Below are 20,993 nucleotides of genomic sequence, written 5' to 3' on the forward strand. Positions count from 1 at the left end.
AGGGCATTTTAATATAATTTTCAATAGTTCGAGTGCATTTTAAGTCCTTTTTCGTAATTAAAATTATGTTAAATAAATTTTGATTCATAATTAATTTTAAATATAAATCTAATAGGTTTTTATTGCCGCAACTTTTTCTTCTTATTTTTTTTAAAGTTTGTTTTGGGATCATGAAAAAAGATATTGTTTTGATTTGAATAAATTATTGGGGAAAATATTTTTAAAAAATAAGTTTTTATTTGCTGTAGGTTTTTTCTTTTAATTTAGTTTTTTATGGTCATCAAATATGTATATTATTTTGGTTTGAATAAATTATGAGAAAAAAAATTTAAAATCTATTTTAAAAATCTTTTAGTTATATGTATTATTACAAGGTAGTTTTACAATAACTATCTAAATATCATCTTGTAAAAACTAAAAAAAATTATTTATTTATTTTTAACCATCTTGTAATAACTAATTTAGTTTAAAATAATTTTTAACTAGCTTGTAATAACTAGAAAATAATTTAGTTATACATATAACTAAAATCTTTTATGTATTGTAAAAAAATCAGTACTATTAAAGAGAAAAGAAAAATCAAGCCATTTTCTTTAACATAATTTTAATTAAATAATTTGAATAATTTTTTTAAATACGTGGTGGTCATCTATTGGTTATAATTTAATTATTTAAAATTAATTATAAATCAAAATTTCTTTAACATAATTTTAATTAAATAATTTGAATAATTTTTTTAAACACGTGGCGGTCATCTATTGGTTATAATTTAATTATTTAAAATTAATTATAAATTAAACTTGATTTAACAGAATTTAATTAAATAATTTGAATAATTTTTTTAAACACGTGGAGGCCATCTATTGGTTACAATTTAATTATTTAAAATTAATTATAAGTCAAAATTTATTTCACATAATTTTAATTAAATAATTTGAATAATTATTTTAAACACGTGGCGACCATCTATTGGTTATAATTTAATTATTTAAAATTAATTATAAACCAAAATTTATTTAACAGAATTTTAATTACGGAAAAGGGCCTAAGATGACCTCGAACTATTGAAAATTGTATAAAAATATCCCTCATGCCCTTTTCCGTTAAAGAAAAGATCATTTTCGAACCTAAAGGTGGATGTCAAGGGCATTTTAGGCCCAATAAAAGGATGAGAGGCATTTTTGTACCATTTTCAATAGTTCGATGGCATTTTAGGCCATTTTTCGTATAATTTACTATTAAAAATAGCTTAAATATATATATTATTATATTTTTGAATTAAACATATGTTAAATCTGGAGAAACGAATTAGAAGAAGAAACAATCTACGCAAACAGTGAAGCCAATCTGAACTTCAATATCAACTTCAACCTTTTACAATGAGAGGAGAATTGTGATTCACTCTTTTTTACAATCTATCCAACTACTGCTACTAACACTTCTATTTATAGATGTGATCAACACACTAACCATCTAACAACTTGTAACAAACTAACATTGTTAAGTTAACTAACTAAAAGTTAACCATCTATCTAACTAACTCAGATTTGTGAATTAGGTGACAGTTGTACATTCAACCAACTGCTTAACATCCTCCCTCAAGCTAGGCGTGTGAAAAATATTTTTCATTCCTAGCTTGGGAAGTAGATATCAGTGTTGTATACAAGTTAGTCCCTTGGTAAACAAACCTGCAGGTTGCTCTGTTGTATTAAGATATATAGGTTGCACCAATCCAAGTTGAACCTTTTCCCCAATGAAGTAACAATCAATGTCTATGTGTTTAGTACGTTCATGGAAAAGTGGATTAGAAGCAATCTGGATAGCTGACTTGCTATCACTATATATAGGCACCGATAACTTCATTTGGACTCCTAGTTCTTTGAACAAACCAACTAACCATAAATTTCTGCAACTGTAGAAGCCAAACTCCTATATTCAGCCTCAGATGAGCTCCTTGAAATGGTGTCCTGTTTCTTGGACTTCCATGAGATCAAGGAGTTCCCATATGTAACCATGTAGCCAGTTATAGACTTGCTGCTATTTGGGCATGATGCCCAATCTGCATCATAATATGCAGTCAACTGCTCAATAGCATTAGCTGTCATGAGTATCCCAAGACCTAGTGATTGCTTCACATATCTAACTACCCTTATTGTTGCATCCATGTGAGATGTATTGGGACTATGCATGAATTGACTTAGTAGTTGTACTGCAAATGCAATATCTGATCTTGTGATTGTCAAATAAAGCAACCTTCGCACTAACTTTTGATACTTACTAGGATCTTCTAATAATTTATCCCATTTATCTATAAGAGGAAAATGTAGGTCAAATTCTTCAATAGTTAATTTTTGATCCAGTTCAATAGGAGCTCTAATAGTCTTTGAACTTGACAGTCCCTTGTCTGAGATAAGTTCAAGACAATATTTCCTTTAATGCATGAGGATTCCAATGTCACTTTTAGAAAACTCAATTCCCAAAAAATACCTCAAGTCACCTAAATATTTGATAGAGAAATTATCCTTAAGGATTCCCTTTGTCTCTAAGATCAGCTTATGATCATTTCCTGTAATTAACAGATCATCAACATAAACTAAGACCATGACTAAACTCTTTCCTTGATACTTTGTGAATAAGGAATAGTCATAATGACTCTGCTAAAAAACAGACTAGACCAAGGTTGTAGTTAACTTGATGTTCCATTGTTTGCTAGCCTGTTTGAGTCCATAAAGTGATTTAGTGAGCTTACACACTGTTTCCTTCTTACCTTTATGGACAAAACCTAGAGGTAGGTCCATGTACACTTCCTCATTCAAATCACCCTTAAGAAAAATATTAAATACATCCATCTGATGTATTTACCAATGATGTGTAGCAGCTAATGCAATAACAGCTCTAACAGTTCCCATTTTTACAACAGGAGAAAAAGTTTTCTGATAATCCAAGTCCTCCTTTTGGTTATAACCCTTAGCTACCAACCTAGCTTTGAATCTATCAACCTCTCCATCAGCCTTATACTTAACTTTGTACACCTACTTACATCCTATTGCCGTCTTGTACTTAGGCAATTATGTAATCTGCCAGGTATGATTGTCTTCTAAAGCTTGTATCTCATTTTGCATAGCTTCAATCCACCTTGGATCTTGTATAGCTTCATGATAGGAAGTAGGATCCTCTTTTTGAGAAAACTTAGAAAACAAAGCTCTTGTAGGATGGTGTAATGCTATGATAATCTACTACATCTCCAATAGAATATAAACAACTTTCAACTGTCTTCTTCTGTAGTAGCACATAATATGCATGCCAAATAGGAGGTTTTGCAGGTCTTAGATTTTCTAGTGGAAATATAGGATGATTGAGTTTGAATGGAATCACTAGGTGTAGGAGTAGTCTGTACTGTTGGTTCCTGAGGAGTAATATGAGCTGATTCTTGAGCTTGAGGAGAGATATCATTTGCAACAACATTCAGATGCTGAGAAACATCAGAATCTCTGGTAGTGCAAGGCAATGAGGCAGAATCAGCAGGTTCTGCATCTCTAATGATAACACATGGTGTGAGATCACATTCATCTACATATGGACATGAAACATGCAATTCTGGCTCATGAATTTGCCAATGATCTGGTGCTTGAAAAGGAAACTCATTTTCATGGAAAATAACATCTCTAGAGAAAAAAATAACTTTGGACTCAATTTTCAGCAGTTTATACCCCTTCTGACTAACAGTATATCCAAGCAACACAACTTTCCTGTCCTTTGGTGCAAATTTATCATCCTTTCTTAAGTTTGTAGCAAAAACAAGACAGACTATCACTTTGAGATGATCTAAAGAAGGTTGTTTGTTATACAATTGTTCATATGGAGATATGTTACCCAGACTAGATAATGATATTCTATTGATGATATAAGTTGCAACTTCTATACATTCTCCCCAATACCTATGTGGTAAGTGACCTTGGAACTTAATAGCTCTAGCTGTTTCTGGTAAATGTATGTGCTTCCTTTCCATAACTCTATTTTGTTGTAGAGTGTGTGGACAGGATCTTTGATGAACAATTCCATGTACCATAAAAAGATCATGACAGTGTGAATCCAAGAATTCTCCTTCACTATTAGACCTGAACATTTTAACACACTTTCCAAACTGAGTCTTTATTATTATCAGAAAATGTTTTAGGACAACAATTACATCAGAATTTAAAGCAATCAAGAAAGTCCATTTTCACCTAGACTTATCATCAACCAAAGTGAGGAAATACTTCATCCCATTGTGAATAGCCACCTTTTATGGCCCTCAAACATCCATGTGTACTAAGTCAAAAAACACCAGCTATAGTGTTACTACTTATAAGAAATGAAACTCTAGTTTGTCTAGCTTGTGGACAAATGATACACTTATCAATAGTAAAAGTACTACAATTATTGAATTCTGTTATTCTTCTAAAAACCTCCATAGGGATATGACCCAACTGTTTATGCCAAAGTGTTGGATCTCCATCTCCCTTCTTGGTTGCAGACATTATTCTAATCTCCTGCTGCATCTTTGGTTTTCACTTCAGTACATACTGTCCATTCTCTACATCACCAATCCCCTTGACCTTCCTAGACAAGAGTCTTGAAATATACAATACGTGGGGAAAAAAACACAACAATTCAACTATTTTGTCAGTTTATACACGGACAAAAGATTGAATTTGAATGCTAGTATGCATAATACATCACCGATCATTTCATTGTTATTTAGCTCAAAATCTCCAACATGTGAAACTGTGGCTGAATCTCCTGTAGGTATTTACACCTTGCCTATATTGCCTATCATGTTCTTGAGTTGTAAGTAATTAGGATTACTAATCATATGATCTGTAGCCCCTGAATCTATAATCCATTTCAAGTGAGAAATAACATTATCTGCTAGGTTAATACTGATTTGGCATTGCTGTTGATACTATTGTTGGCATTGCTATTCATGATTCCACTATTTCCTTTCAATACATTGAGCACCCGGTGAAGTTGTTCTGGTGTGTTGTTGTTTAACAGCTGAAGAAACTGCTCTTGTGTGACCTGATCATTATACATCTGCTCTCTTATAGCTATATGTGCCTTTCTCTCCACTGAATCCTGCACATTTTGATTCTGCAGTTGTGAATTAGTTTGGCCTCCTTCCATTGCCACATTTAATTTCTTCTTTCCTTTGAAATTATCTGGATAGCCAATTAACAAATAACAATCTCCTTTTAAATGTCCAGTTGCATGACAATGGTCACATTTCTTGAGCTTATTGTAATTTGCCCTTACATGTCCTTTCATATTACAATAGTCATAGTATAGAGGTTGATAGTTCTTCCTTGGATATTGATTCTGCCTATTGTTCCTTGCAGAATACATTGCCAAGGACTTCATTCCATCATGAATGTTACCTGCTAATCCTTTCTGACTTTCATCTTGCATTACTAAGGCATACACTTGATTTACATTTTGCAAGTCATGCAATATATATATATACACCCACAATACATATATATTATATAAACAGATTATATAATGTATCAATATTGTACAGGTGTGTATAAACATATATATATGACATAGTGTATGTATAAATATTGTACAATAAAAAATGATTGCATATATATATAATGTACAATAAAAAAAATATTGAAAGTATACACTGACTATATGTAATAACTTGCCAAAAGTCATAGAAAGCATACACTGATCATATGAGAAATCACGAAACCCTCTACGAATCATCCCTGCGAAAGAGTGGAACAAATCAGAAATCACAAAATCCTCTAGATGTTACGAGTCTTTTGATATATAATTTGCTCAAAATAATTCACGCTTTCGATACGTTAAATTTTTATTTATTTTTTTAATAAAAAGATGAAAAAGAAAGAAGAAGCAGAAACTGACATTAATAATGAAATTGAAGGGGAAAAAAGCAAAGCACCCATCAATGATGAAGTTGAAAGAAGAAGAACAATATTTGGCCAATTTTGATAATTTTGAAAATTGGGCCAATTTTGTGTAAAGCAAAAGGCCGAGTGACCCTTTTGCATAATTTTTTCCAAAAAAAAAACCATTCCCAATATAATATATTCAATTTTAATTTAACTCGCCCCACCCTAATTAATTTAGAGAAAATAACATAAAATTACCATTAAAAATTTAAATGACATAATTTTAAACTATGTGCTCTTAAATACACTTAAGGTCCAAAATAATAGTAACAAGTTATAGTTAAAACCTAAAGACACTCTTGCTCTCTCTTTTCCCGCCCCCTCTCCATCCCTGTCTCCCTCACTTTATGCCCCTTTCTTTTTCTCTGTCGCCTCTTTTTTTTCTTTTTCTAAAATAACGATAAGTTAAGTTTCTAATTTAAAAAAATGATCTATAAAGATGTATAAATATTTAAATTGATCAAATATTTGATAAGTTTATTATTTTTTAGATGTTAGAGAGTGAATGTTGAAAATTATGGTCACAAATCAGATTTTAGTTTTATCTTAAAATGTTTAAAGGTTGCATCATGTTTTAGTGGTTAGATAGTTCAATTAACTTGGATGTTGATTGTACTTTTTTGAGGAAGATATATGTGAAAATTATTTTCTCTATCTATATTGTTTGTACTTATGTAAATAAAGAGAAATGAGTGGAGAAATAGTTCTCAAATCATGAAATGTATGTTACTTTTAAAATCTTATAAGAGTTAGTCTTCCTCAATATCAATTTTAGATTGTATATTTTTCTATTATTAAAATAAATTTAGGCTTTATGGTCCATTTTATTAAATCAAAAAGTCTTTTACAAACAGATCAAGCTCAAAATAATGTTCAGACAAGACAAATGAAATGCAACTAATCTATATGAATAACATAAAATAGAGAAAATAGCCAATTGTCCCCCCAACTTATTACCCGATTCTCAACTACACACCAATACTTTACGGGAGTTCTATTATCCCTTGAAGTATTTTAAACAAAGATATTGACATCCCCTAAATGTCACCCCCAAATCTTTATGACTTAGTGTAATACACGTGTCCATTTTGATCAGAATAAAAAAAAAATCATCACCAAAATTTATCAATTTTGATTTATTTCATTTTTTCTTCACCATTTTATTCATCTTCCTAAATCTTCTCTTTTTTCTCATTTTTTTTTCAAATGTCTCACTTCCTCTGATTTACCTCCATCTCCATCACACCCTTCATCCTCCACCTTTCTTCTTTCTTTTGGATCACTTATTTGCACAAAATCCAGTTGTCATTGTTGAATTCAATAAAGTTGACGTGGATGTTTGTCACGATCCAATTTTTTAGGTCATGATGACACTTACTATAACCCACCAGTAGGTAAGCCAACTCGTCAACCCAAAACTTCAAGTAATGGATTTGAGGGCAGAAACTAAACAAGAGTGACGAATTATAAAGATAAGCAGAAAGAATAAGCGAAAGTAAATCAAAACATGATATAAATATCTAAAGATCCCTCCCCACACCCAAAAGTCATAATTACAGAGTTGCTATAAAATAAAAGATGAGTACAAGTCCCGAAAGTGGATCGAAAATATATATAACAACTGACTAGTCTCAAAAGGAAAAAGATGGGTCATCCATACTGAAGGAGACAGGAATGATACAAAAATGCCAAGTGCTCACCTTAGTCTCTAAAGCTGACTGCAACAGGCTCGATCTATCCACGGCGGTAGCTGGTGCTCGGTCTTGCATCATGAAAATAGATGTAGAGTGTAGTATGAGTACCAAGACAATAGGTACCCAGTAGGCATCATAGGCTGACTGAGCAGAAAAGGTAAAAACAATATGAAGAAGGGGAATAGCCTAAATAGGAGTCAACATAAGCATTAAAAGAGGGAAAGAGTACTATCTATGAGAACTACAACTAACTATACCCAACTGGTCTCCCATAAACTCAGTCGGGCATTCGTGCGCAAGTTAAATAAAAACCCAAACGAATCCCCATAAGCCCACCGAGTACACAGAATAGCTACAACTATCAAGGCTAGGAACCAAGAATCTGCGATGTTAGGAGCCGAAGTACTATATCATTTCCAAACCCAAGATCTCCAAGAGTCAATCGATTTAGTAGTGACTTAGGGGTCGAGGCCGGGACTGGGACCCAGATGCTCACCCAAATATTCAAAGTGGCCAAGATCGGAACTGGGTACCCGGATGCTTGCCATAATACATAAGTGCATTTGAGGCCGGGACTGGGTATCTGGATGCTCGCCATAATACATTGGTATGATCGAGGCCAAGACTGGGTACTCGAATGCTCGTCATACTAGCAAGCCGGTAGAGGTCGGGGCTGAGTACCTGGATGCTCCCCGATAATTCAGAACAGAGGTCGAGACTTGGTACCCATATGCTCACAGATAATTTATTCCATAGTGCCAAACATTCTACTTCTCAACTAGAATACAACAGTACCAAAAAAAATTCCCAAATGAGTCAACCGATATGCCGCCAAAACTGAAACCGGAGCCAAAGTCAATGATCATGAAATCTAATGTGGCTGACGCATCATGAAAGTCACAATTATACCAATTTATGGATGAGAATATTTTTAAGAGCAAGGGTAACGCCTAACTAAGGCCAAACTACCAAGCACTAGCCCTACACCATTCTATAAGGATTTAAGTCTACCAGAGCGACGTCGGGGCATCTAAAGCAAGTTTACATCCTATACTAAGTCCAATATACTCTACAGTATCAACAATATGCTCATTCAACTCTCCTTATAATACTAACAAATAATGACAAGATACATATGCTTCTAAATATCCGAAAAATTCGATAACAAGCCTAAAGCATAATTTCTAACACCTAAAATATACAATCAAACTACCCAACCCAAATTCCAACTATTTCAACATTCTTTCATACATTCCAGCTCAGTATAAAGAAAGGTAAAATCGTAGCCTACCTGTAGGCTAAACACGCGAGATTCAAATCACTATACTGGAGCTTTTCCCTTTTGAACGGCCTCAGAACATTGACACGCTATCCAAAACATAACCACAATATCGATACGTTCATTTAGATACTAATTTTATAATTTTGGGAGACGAACCAATTTTGAGGTCTAAAATAGGAAATATGGGACCTGCATATGAAATTCTAGATTTGACCCCCAAAGCAGGTTCCAAACATCACCCCAAGCTCACAAATCAGATTTATAACATAATTTGGGGTGAGAAACTATGCGAGACAAGCATGCAACCAAAACTCATAAATTCTGACTGAAGAACCAAAAATAACAGCATCAAACTCGGCAAAATCTGAACAAACGAGACTCTTTCAACTCAAACAAATTGCACTACGATGATCCTTACAAAAAACCCCACAATCTAGCCTCAAGAATCACTCAAAATGGAGTTATATTGACCAAGATACACTCTTCCAAAATTTATCAAAATTTCATTCCAAAAAGGACTAAATCAGTAACTAAAAACACATTTTTACATCAAACGAAGCTTGCCCTCGTGTATTTGAGCTCACCAAGAGATTTCTCACAAAATTCTCTTGAATTTAGACCCTTGAATCACTAAAATCAGGTTTATATAGGTCAAGAAATAATTTGTCAAAGTTCTTTAAAAAACTCAATCCAAAAAAAGACACTGCTGCAAATAAAATCACAATTTTTACCTAAATCAAATACTCCAAATCATTTTTCAATCTATCCAATACGTTCTCTACGAGAAATCTCACAAGTTTGCCTTTTGAATCACCCAATTTGGAGCTCTATAGCCCAAGATAAAGGGTTTTAAAGATGGAGGAAATATCCCAAAATAAAGGCTGCTGTTGCTGTAATTTTTTTCAGATTTTGGAAAATCCAAAATCTCCGATTGGGTGCTCGGAATTCGTTCGTAATATGATAAAAATAAACCAGATATGCTACCCCACTAAATTTGACATTCCGGACTTAATGACGCATTCAGAATTCACATACGAGATTATTTTAATAAAAAGTGGGTCCAACACCCAAGAGCCCTTTTAAACCACATTCCACAGCGGGCCTCGAGATTAGATCGGAAGCCTCGGAAAGCGAATGAAGGGTCGTCCTAGACCAAAATCAAAATTTTGAAACTAAGTGAGGTATCAAAATTTTCATTCGAGCGCGTTTTCCAAGAATGTTGACCAAAGTCAACCATAGGGTAACTTTTAAAGTCAAAAGCGTCAAATGGCCCAAACTCGTATCGATTGCATCAATAGTCATTTCAATAGAGCTACTAGCCTAATTTGGTCATTACGAAGCTGATGAAATTATCAAAATTTGAATTTGAGATCTCCTTGACCCAAAAACTCAAAAAGTTGCAACTAAACCAACTTAGGCCTTCAAAATACCAAAACGGACTAGGACCTCTAAAAATTCGACCAACACTTCTTCTAGACCAAAAACCATCTTCCGAATCCAATGGAGTCATCGGAATTCCATTCCGAGCATCAAAACTCAAAAAGTTGACAAAAGTCAAACCCTGACTTAAAGTTTCTCAAATTCTCAACTCAAGGCCTCAAATCTTCTCTACAACTCCAAAATTGATTTCATAAAGTCTTCTAAGCTAATCTCGACATTTAGGAGCTGTTAGAATCGATGAAATTCCATTCCGAGACTCGTAACTCCGATTGACCCCAAATACCACTTTTTAATACTTAAAGCTTATGAAACTCAAAATTTCTTAAGACTTAACTTTTCATAGGATTTTCTAAAAATCAATACCCGGTAACAATCAGAAACGACTCGGGACAACTAAAGGGAGGGGTAAAATGGTCATTTTACAAAAATTCTAAAAATGACCTTGAGGGTCATTACAATGTTGAATCTTTCTATTATGGTATCTCACTGCCATTATTGTCTTTGAAGATAGTTTTCCACCTGCTGGTTCTCTAATTGCCCTTCTTGATGAATTTGCAGATGAAATTTTCCTTGCCAAATCTCAAATTCTAATACCCATTTTCAGTTTTAGTCATGAAACTCGGGATGCTAGTAGGAGTATGCAAAAATCGAACCGATCGATAAATTGAACCGAAAAAGTGTTATTGATTTATTGCTATTGGATTATTGGGTTAACGGTTATTTAATGGTTTTATAAAAAATAATTATTGGATTATTGGTTCGGTATTAATTTTATAATACTGGGTTATTGGATAAACTGATAACCATTAAGACTATAATAGTTTACTAATTTAATTTTTAGTGTTTTTACTCATACACAAATATCAAATAAAAAATATTAATATAAATATATAATACTATTTAGTATTTTAGTATTTATCTTTAGGCTTTGCCGTTTTGGGTTCAGCTGCAAAATTTGCAATTTGCAAGTTTCTACGACGACGGCTCCAGAATTTGTATATTTATTTTAAAAGTTTTTTATTGGTTAAACTGAAAATCGAATCGCTAAAGACCAAAATTCGATAAACCGAAAATCAATAATAAATATCTTATTGGTTTAGTGTATTTAGAAATCGAAAATCGATAAATCAAACCGATAATACTTAAAATTGAACCAAACCAATCGTTACAAACCCCTAGATGCTACTATAATCGAAAAGATTTTTTTGACAGAAGCTTTAGTTTCATCTTTCAATGTTGGATCAAAAATAATTTCCATCGAGGTGAAGAAATGAAAGGATTATCTTTCGTTAGAAAAATACGGATTAACACAAAAATATATATGATCAAAATAATAGAACTAAAATGGGAAAATAATGACTTCAAAAATTTTACATGGAAACCATTTTAAATATGGGAAAAACCATAGGCTAAGAGGAACAACTGATATCACTATTATTACGACCCGAACTAGGGCCAAGCCGCGACACAACGATCGGGATGGAGGGACCCCAACCATATGTCATCTTAACATATATCGCATACATAAGGTAAATAACATGAAAAAATAAGCGGAAGTAATCATTAAGTGGGGAACGGGACTAAGAGAAATCAACTCAATGGATGTCCGAACCGTACTACATCATAAGTCGTCTAATCATGCCTCTAGTTTAGTCTTTGATGGGGGATTAGGACAAGCTCCTAGCTCACCCTAATAATAGAAGAAAGGTCAAAGTAATAGCAACATGAATAAAAGTAATGTCCTCGATAGAATGAAGACTCACCAACTCCTTGAGTATCTAGGGCAATCTCTAGCCACGAATAGGATGGTCGTGAGTGTCGTCCATCCCTATATTATGAGACAATGTAGACAAAATACATGTTAGTACATTTGAATGTACTAAGTATATTAAGTATGCATGAACAAGTAAAAGAACGTAATCAATATGCCATAAAATGCATGACCAATCATAATGAACATGAGTAAAACTTAAAAGCATTTTAAAACATATGAAATCAATGCATATCATACAACATAAACTTTCAACTCATAACTTAACTTCAACTTGTATGGGATAAGACATTTAACCGATATCTAAGACCATGTAAGCTATTACATGGAATCCGATGACTCCTGCATCGAGATAGGCCGATGACTCCTGCATTGAGATATGGGAGGCTACCTTGACAGGGCATACTCCGTAAGTAACTCGTCTCAACTCAACTCAACTTTGATATATGTGGATACACTAGCTAGGCCATGAAGGCAATCATACGTGGGCAACGTAGTTTGGGACTTAGGTTGCTACTAGGATTCCCTTGGGCAACTAACTGCGTTACCAGACTAAAATCCACCTAGAAGTCCTCTCGGTACTTAGTTAATATCCCAACAGAAACTCATAAAAATATGATTATAACATAATAGGGAAAGATAGTAACTTCCTATCAATCCATATTTAAAAACATATTAGGAATAACTCATCTACTTAATGATTCATAAGAATCCATAACTTCGGTAAGAAATATCATTATCACAATCTTTAAACATGATTGTATGAAAATTTGACTTATTACACTATAATAACATCTTTGATCTTAACTTTGATCATCATAATAACTTCATCTTTCAAAATCATAATCTCATTTTTAACTCATAAAACTTTCATTGAAAATCATTTAACTCATGATCAACACAGAAAATCATCTTTAACTCGTAATCATAGCTTGAGAATAACTTTATGCATGGGCATTTATAATTCAACTTATAATCATGCAATTCATATGAGAACATGTATATAATGATCATTGATAACTCTAAGAACGAAATTAAATTAGCCTAATGCAATTCATCAAAACTAGGGTTCATAATCAATTTAAAGTTGAATGAAAACTTGAGAAATCTTTGGGACTTCATGGGCGAAGGGGTCCATGAATCAATTCCCACATACCTTACTTGAATTCACTAAGAATTAAAGAAGAACTTTGAAGAAATCTGGAAACCCTAGCTTGAATTTGGGGAGAAACCTTGAGAGATTTGAGAGTTCTTGCCTTGGGAAATTTTGAGAGAATGAATTGAATAGGAGAGGAATTCGAAGAATCAAATATTCATAGACTTTGAACTTGGCCATAAAAGTGGCTAGGTTCATTGAATTGAACTTTGGAAAGACACAATAATTCCTCATTAAACTTCGAATTTTGACCTTATGGATCACCTACTACAGGCCATTGAAGGAATGATGAGTCGTCTAAATGACTCGTACTGCAGGTCTGAGAAAAAGCCTAAAAAATCAAGTCTCTTAAGTTTGGGAATGGGTCATGTTTATGACCCGTCAAAGCATCTACGGGTCGTTCTTTGGGCTCGTCTTATAGGTCAAAACCCTACAAATCTAAGGGTCTCTAAAGTTTTATCACGAGTCATTCTTAGACCCGTAACAACTTCTACGACCCATCGTGATAAGTCGTAGTCTTGGCCTTAAAGGATCTCTGAACAAGGCCTCTGAACTTTGGCTTATGAGGGGTTACTACAACATGTCAATAGGATGAGTCGTCATCCTGTTGGGTTGTAGAACCTCTCCTTAGGGCGGCATCTTATTTTTCTTGAGGGGTCACTCTACGACTCAACTTTACGAGCTGTAGAGTAACTCGTTCACATGGGTCAGTTCAAGATTTTTTGAGAATTTTCTCCTTGGTTCCAACTTTCTGACTTATGATTCTTACAACTATAGTAAGGAATTTTACATCGGTAGTCACAAGTACAATACTTAAAGTGGCCACAACACAGTCAAAAGGAACAACACTCTTTTGATTTTACAACTTATTAAAATATCAGTCACACTCTATTTTTTTTCACAGACTATTTTCTTATATATTCTATGAAAATCTCATAGCTCTCTAAATATTTTCTTTCTCTGTGAATTGGTGTACTTTGCAAATGAGTTGTTATGCTTTTTATATAGAGAAAACATTGTCCATTTGATGTCATTGATGACATCAATGACAAATAATAGTTCAAAGTGATAAGTACCTATAAATGTAGAAAGTCTACATTACTGCAATGTCTTTTTGACATTTGCTACAACCTTGTAGCAAATGAGGAATTTGTGCATGCATGGACCCTACAAATCTCCCCCTTCAGTCCCATACACCTAAAATGAGGTATCTTTGTCTTCTCAAAAAGTGCTCATGCTGACAAGTTCTTTACATACTTGTCTTTTGGTACCACTTTGGTTAGCATATTTGCATGATTCTCATTTATAAAGATTTTTTTAACCTATATAGATTTGTCTTCTATCTTTTTTTGAATCTAGTGATATCTCACATCTATGTGTTTTATCCTTGCATGGTACAATGAGGTTTTGCTCAAGTCTATTGCACTTTGACTATCACAATAGACGATCTACTCCTTCTGATACAAACCAAACTCTTAAAGAAATTTCTTGAGATATATCATCTCCTTGCCAGCTTCAGTAGCCTCAATATACTGAGCTTTAGTTGTAGCAGTACAACACACTTCTGCAAATTCGACTGCCATAATATAGCTCCCCTTGAGAAAGTAAACAAATATCAAGTAGTGAATTTTCTGTTATCAAGATCACTTATCATATCAGCATCTATATAGCCCTTCAAGGTTGGATTTGACACTCCAAAACACAAACATTCATCTGAACTTCCTCTTTGACATCTGAGTATCCACTTTACAACTTCCTAATATTATTTTCCTGGATTATCGAGAAACTTGCTGACAACACCAACTGCATGAGCAATATCAGGTCTAGTGCATACCATTGCATACATTAAACTTCCGATGATGGAGGAATATGGAACTTTGGCCATGCTCTCTTTTTTCTATTGAGTAGGACATATGTTCTTGCTCAACTTATACGACCAGTACGAGGTGTGCTAACAGACTTAACATTCTTCATGTTGAAGTGCTCGTACAGGTTCAATGTACTTTTTTGTGACAAGTAAATCTTCCCTTCATCTCCTAAATGAGTAATCCTCATGTCCAAAATTTGTTTAGTATGACCCAAGTCTTTTATAGCAAAAGACTTACACGACTCTTTCTTCAACTTGTCAATTTTGAAAGTATTCCTGTCCATAATCAACATATCATCCACATATAGCAAAAGGATGATAACATCATTGTTAGAAAGTTTTTGTACAAACACACAATGATCTGAGGAAGTCTTCTTATACTCTTTCTCTCCCATAACAGATTCAAACTTCTTGTACCACTATCTAGGAGCTTGCTTTAGGCCATAAAGATTCTTTTTGAGTTTGCACACAAAATTTTCTTTACCGTCTACTTTGAAGCCCTCATGTTGTTCCATATAAATCTCCTCTTCTAGGTCATCATGAAGAAAATTCGTCTTCATATCCATCGGCTCAATCTCTAAATTAAGACTAGCAGCCAAACCAAGAACTGTACGAATGGAGGACATTTTCATAAAAGGAGAAAGTATTTAGTCAAAGTCAATACCTTTTCCTTGATCAAATCCCTTAACAACCAATATACTTCTATACAACCAATCTAGCTTTATACATGGGTTTCAAGCTGTGTTCTTCAATTTTTACTTTGAATGCCCACTTTTTTTCAAAGCTCTCATGCCCTTAGGCAATTTTACCAACTTATAAGTGTGGTTCTCATGCAAAGAATTCATCTCATCTTGCATGGCTTCCATCCATTAATCCTTATGCTCATCTTCCATTGCCTCCTCATAACACTCAGGTTCACCTCCGTTAGTGAGTAACATTAGGTGAATAACGAAAGAAAAGAATACGTTATTGTCACACCTCGAGAGGGTACCATATACGGGGCCGACACTCATAAACTATTGCTGGTCTCCAAGAGAACCACGTGGTCTGATCACACATTCAATCACTTAGGGGAAGACTCAAAATAAATTTAAAAGACATTCAATTGGGCTAACCAAATCAACATTTCAAGGAGAATAATGTATTTAAAGCAAACCTCAAATCATCTCCATATCATATGGATAGTTTTGAAAATCAAAACATTTCTCGAACTATCATCTATATCTCTATGAAGCCTCTCATACTATTCAGAAGGTGCCAATGACAAGTCCATGGCTACCCAAAAAAAATACTTCAAAGAAAAGATACTAATCCAGAGTGTCTTCGGATGCAAGAAAGACTCACCAACTTTAAGAGTAGAAGTGACCATCAACGATGCGCCTGTAAAATGTTAGTACATGGAATGTACGAGTATGTAAAATGGAAGAAAGGAGAAACAGTCAATAAATGCTTACCTCAAGCTCATCAATCAACTTAAAGAATATGCAAAAATTTAGAATTTAGCAAATGTTTCTCAAATTGACTTAATCATCTATAATCTCAATTTAACAATCCTATCATGCAAGATCATATCCTAATTGAGAGTGTCTCTAACCAACGACCATCAGCTATGAGCCGATGATTTACAATGAAGCAGTATCATTGCCCCTCCCATCCAATACCTTGCCAATGTAAAGGATGAAGCACTATCATTGGATCCACAATCAATCAATGTCCATCATTTTGGGACTTTAGAGGCTTAACCCTTCATCCTATGTTGGCGAGGTAGTTCATGGGAATTGAGTTATAACTAACTCTTAACCAAATCGGTGCTCAATATTTCTCCCAAGACTCATTATGCTCATAAGATTCACATCAATCATTTTATACAAGTCAATCCATCTGGTCTCATTGGACTCTAATCAACTCAATCATCACTTCTTTCAATCAGACATTCTTTTTAGGACTCATTCATTAATCTTTCTCATGGTTCTCGAACTTAGTCTAGCTAGAATAATACCAGGTGTTACAATATCTCCCCTTTTGGATCATTCATCCTCGATTGAAGACTAAGCTAAGGGTTTACTCATGGCACAAATACAATCAAGAGCTCAACAATCAAGAATTCATACAATCAACTACTAAAACTCATGAATACATATCAAATACTCAAATTCTGAATGAACCTCAATTCAAATATAGGAAAGGGAACATTACCATCAACATCATCATTAGGAGGCGTGAATAAATAGGGGTATCTAGCTTTCATTTCCTCTTCAGCTTCCCATGTAGCTTCCTCAATGAATTAATTTCTCCATAGAACTTTAACTGAAGTAACCTCTTTGGTCCTCAATTTATGAACCTGTCAATCTAGAATTTGGATAGAAATCTCCTCATAGGATAAACTGTCTTTCACTCCAATGTTTTCTATAGGAACAATGAGTGAAGGATATCCTAGGCATTTCTTAAGCATAGAAATATTGAAAACCGGATGAACGACATCTAACTCTGGCGGAAGATCTAACTTATAGGCGACTTTGTCAACTCTCCTTATAATCTAGTAAGGAACAATGTATCGAAGACTCAATTTTCCTTTTCTCCCAAATCTCATAACTCCCTTCATAGGTGAAACTTTTAGGTACACTCAATCATTTACCTTAAACTCTATGTCTCTCTCCTAACATCAGTGTAGGACTTCTGATGACTTTGCGCCGTCTTTCTTTCTTGGATAATCTTCACTTTCTCCATAACTTGATGAACCTAATCTGGTCTAATCAACTCAGCTTCGCTAACCTCCAACCAACCAATTGGTGATTTACACCTCTTCCCGTAAAGAGCCTTATATGAAGCCATTTTAATGCTCGAATGGAAGCTATTATTGTAAGAAAACTCAATAAGTGGCAAGTGGTCATCCCAATTACCTTTGAAGTCAATAAAATAATCTCTCAACATATCCTCAAGGGTTTGAATAGTACGCTCTTCCTGACCATCTATCTAAGGATGGAAAGCGGTACTAAGATTCACCTTCAAACCCAAACCTTTCTAAAATGACTTCCCGAACTGAAAAGTGAATTGAGCTCCCCTATCCGAGATGATAGACAAAGGAACCCTATAAAGTCTAACAATTTCTTGAAGGTACAATTTGGCATAGTCCTCTACCGTGTCTGTAGTCTTAACAAATAAGAAATGGGCTGATTTGGTCATCCTATCCATAATTACCCAAATAAAGTCATGCTGGCTGTAGGATCGCGGTAAAATTATAATGAAGTCCATATTTATCATCTCTCACTTCCATTATGGAATCTCAATGTTCTGAGCCACCCCACAAGGCCTTTGGTGCTCAACTTTGACTTGTTGGCAGTTTGGGCACTTGGACACAAACTTTGTTATATCTCTTTTCATTCCACTCCACCAATATACTTCTCTTAAGTCGTGGTACATGTTTGTAGAACCTAGATGGAATACCTAGAGATATGGTCCTCTTCCATAATTCTTTCTCAAAGGCTATCAATACTTGGAACATTCAACCTCCCTTGATATCTCAACACTCCATCTCCCTCTTTGGCAAAAGCCATTACCTTTTGCTTATAGACATCATCTTTTAATTGGAGGAGAATGGAATCTTGATCTTGCTTTTCTTTTACCTTTGCAACTAAAAATGATTCTTCCCCATTTCGAACAATGGTAATACCAATACTAGCATCAATAATTTGAACTCCCAAATGTGCAAGTCTATGCACTTCTTTAGCCAACTCCCTTCTTTCCTCTTTCATATGGGTAGTGCTCCCCATAGTTTACCTACTAAGAGCATCAACAACAACATTAGCTTTACCTGGGTGGTAGAGAATGCTCGTACTATAGTCTTTGAGCAGCTCAAGCCACCTCCTCTGTCTAAGGTTTAGCTCTTTCTGAGTAAACACATACTGTAGGCTCTTGTGGTCTATGAACACATCAATACGCATGCCATAGAGATAATGACGCCAAATTTTGAGAGCGAATACTACGGCTGCTAACTCAAGGTCATGAGTCACGTAGTTCCTGTTGACATCCAATTTTGACCAACCTATGACTATTTTTCGGATTGCTATTTTAATAAATACGCATTTCTCAAAACTTATTTCTTTACTAAGTGAATGAGTTTATATTTAATTTTTACCCAATAAATCATTTAGTTTGATATTCATAATCTACAACATTTTGTTGTTATAATTATTATTATTATTATTATTACTACTCTTATCTTTATTATCGGTATTCTTAATTACAAATTTTTTTAAAAAAGCTTCACACGTTCAAATATTTTTACATGTCTATTTTAGTATGTGTATATTTTAGTATATAAAAATTAATACTTAATTAAGTTTATTTTATAATTTACTATATATATATATATAATATTTTTAATACACCTTATGTACATATGTATATACAAGGTTATTACTTAATTAAGTTTATTATATATTTAACTTATTTATGTTAATACATATATTACACATCTATTTTAATATGTATTATATACATGTGGACATTATATATATATATATACACATGGTATGTACATGTGTATTTACTTTATATATATAAAGTTATCACTTGATAAAATTTATGATTTTTCTTATTCAACATATGTTATGGTAATTAATTAGATGACAATCTATTCAATTTTCCTCCAATTTATTTAGAGTATAGTCCTTTTTATCCAATTTTTTTAGATTTTTTTTGACAATTAATTATAATTCTAGCCTAATTGAATTTAATGTGGTCTAATTTTTAAATTCCTCTTTTAATCACATATCTCCATCCTTTTGATCTAATGGTTGTGATCACTCCGCATTTTCTTTCCTTTCAACTCTCTAATACCCTGAAACCTATTCATTTTTTGGAAAAAAGATGATCTTCTCCAAAGAGAAGAGCAGCTGCACCTCTTTCTTCCTCCCAAAACCACCAATGAAGTCGCCTCTCTCTCACCTCATACCTCTTCTGCCGCACCACCTCCATCTCTCCACCACTGTACACCCTCCTCTCCTCAACTCTCTCGTTGGAAAACCTCCCAACCAAACAACCACCTCCGTCCAGCTCTCTTCTTCTCTCTTAGCTGCTTCTCCTTTTCCTCAACCTTGCCACTATCCTCCCAGCCCCCCTCAACCTCTCCATTGCAACAACACCAAGCCTGCAAGCTGCCACACCTCATGAGACAACAACAAGCAGCCCACGTACCTCTCCTCCGAACTCATACCACGGCAGCCCTCGCCAACTACCAGTCAAAATCCATTCCAAATTATATGAAGTCCATCAGCACCACCAATGAGAAGCCATCAACTCTAGCTAGCGATGAAGACAAGACGCCTCCAAGACAAAAGGTCATGATAATCTAGTTAAAGATGAATTTGTATAGATCCATCATGGGTATGATAATCTTTCACGACCCAATCCATCGGGCCGTACGGGCACCCACTTTTTAACTTGTGCAAGAGAATCCTTAAACCCTTATATAAGAACAGTTGTGGAATTTAAAACAAACGTGAATAATTAAATCAAAATTTCTAAAGAAAACTATATTAAAGACCAGTTTATACAATTATACAAAATCCCAAGGATACTAGTCTAAACAGGTACAAGAGCTACTAAGAGTAGAAATAAAATAGAAGACCAATGACCTAGCATCCACCAAGATAAGGGAAAAATAGAAGCTGCTGGAGGATCACCTTCGTCTTCACCTAAGTGACATAACTAACCTTGCAACCAAGCTATGCCAAGTGGCATAGCAAGAATAGTATCAATACAAACAACACGTACCGGTAGACATTATCGTTCAATCCGATACCCACTGTATAACATATGAAT

The sequence above is a fragment of the Solanum dulcamara genome, chromosome 3 (assembly GCF_947179165.1).
Source record: "Solanum dulcamara chromosome 3, daSolDulc1.2, whole genome shotgun sequence".
In the NCBI taxonomy this organism is placed as follows: Eukaryota; Viridiplantae; Streptophyta; class Magnoliopsida; order Solanales; family Solanaceae; genus Solanum; species Solanum dulcamara.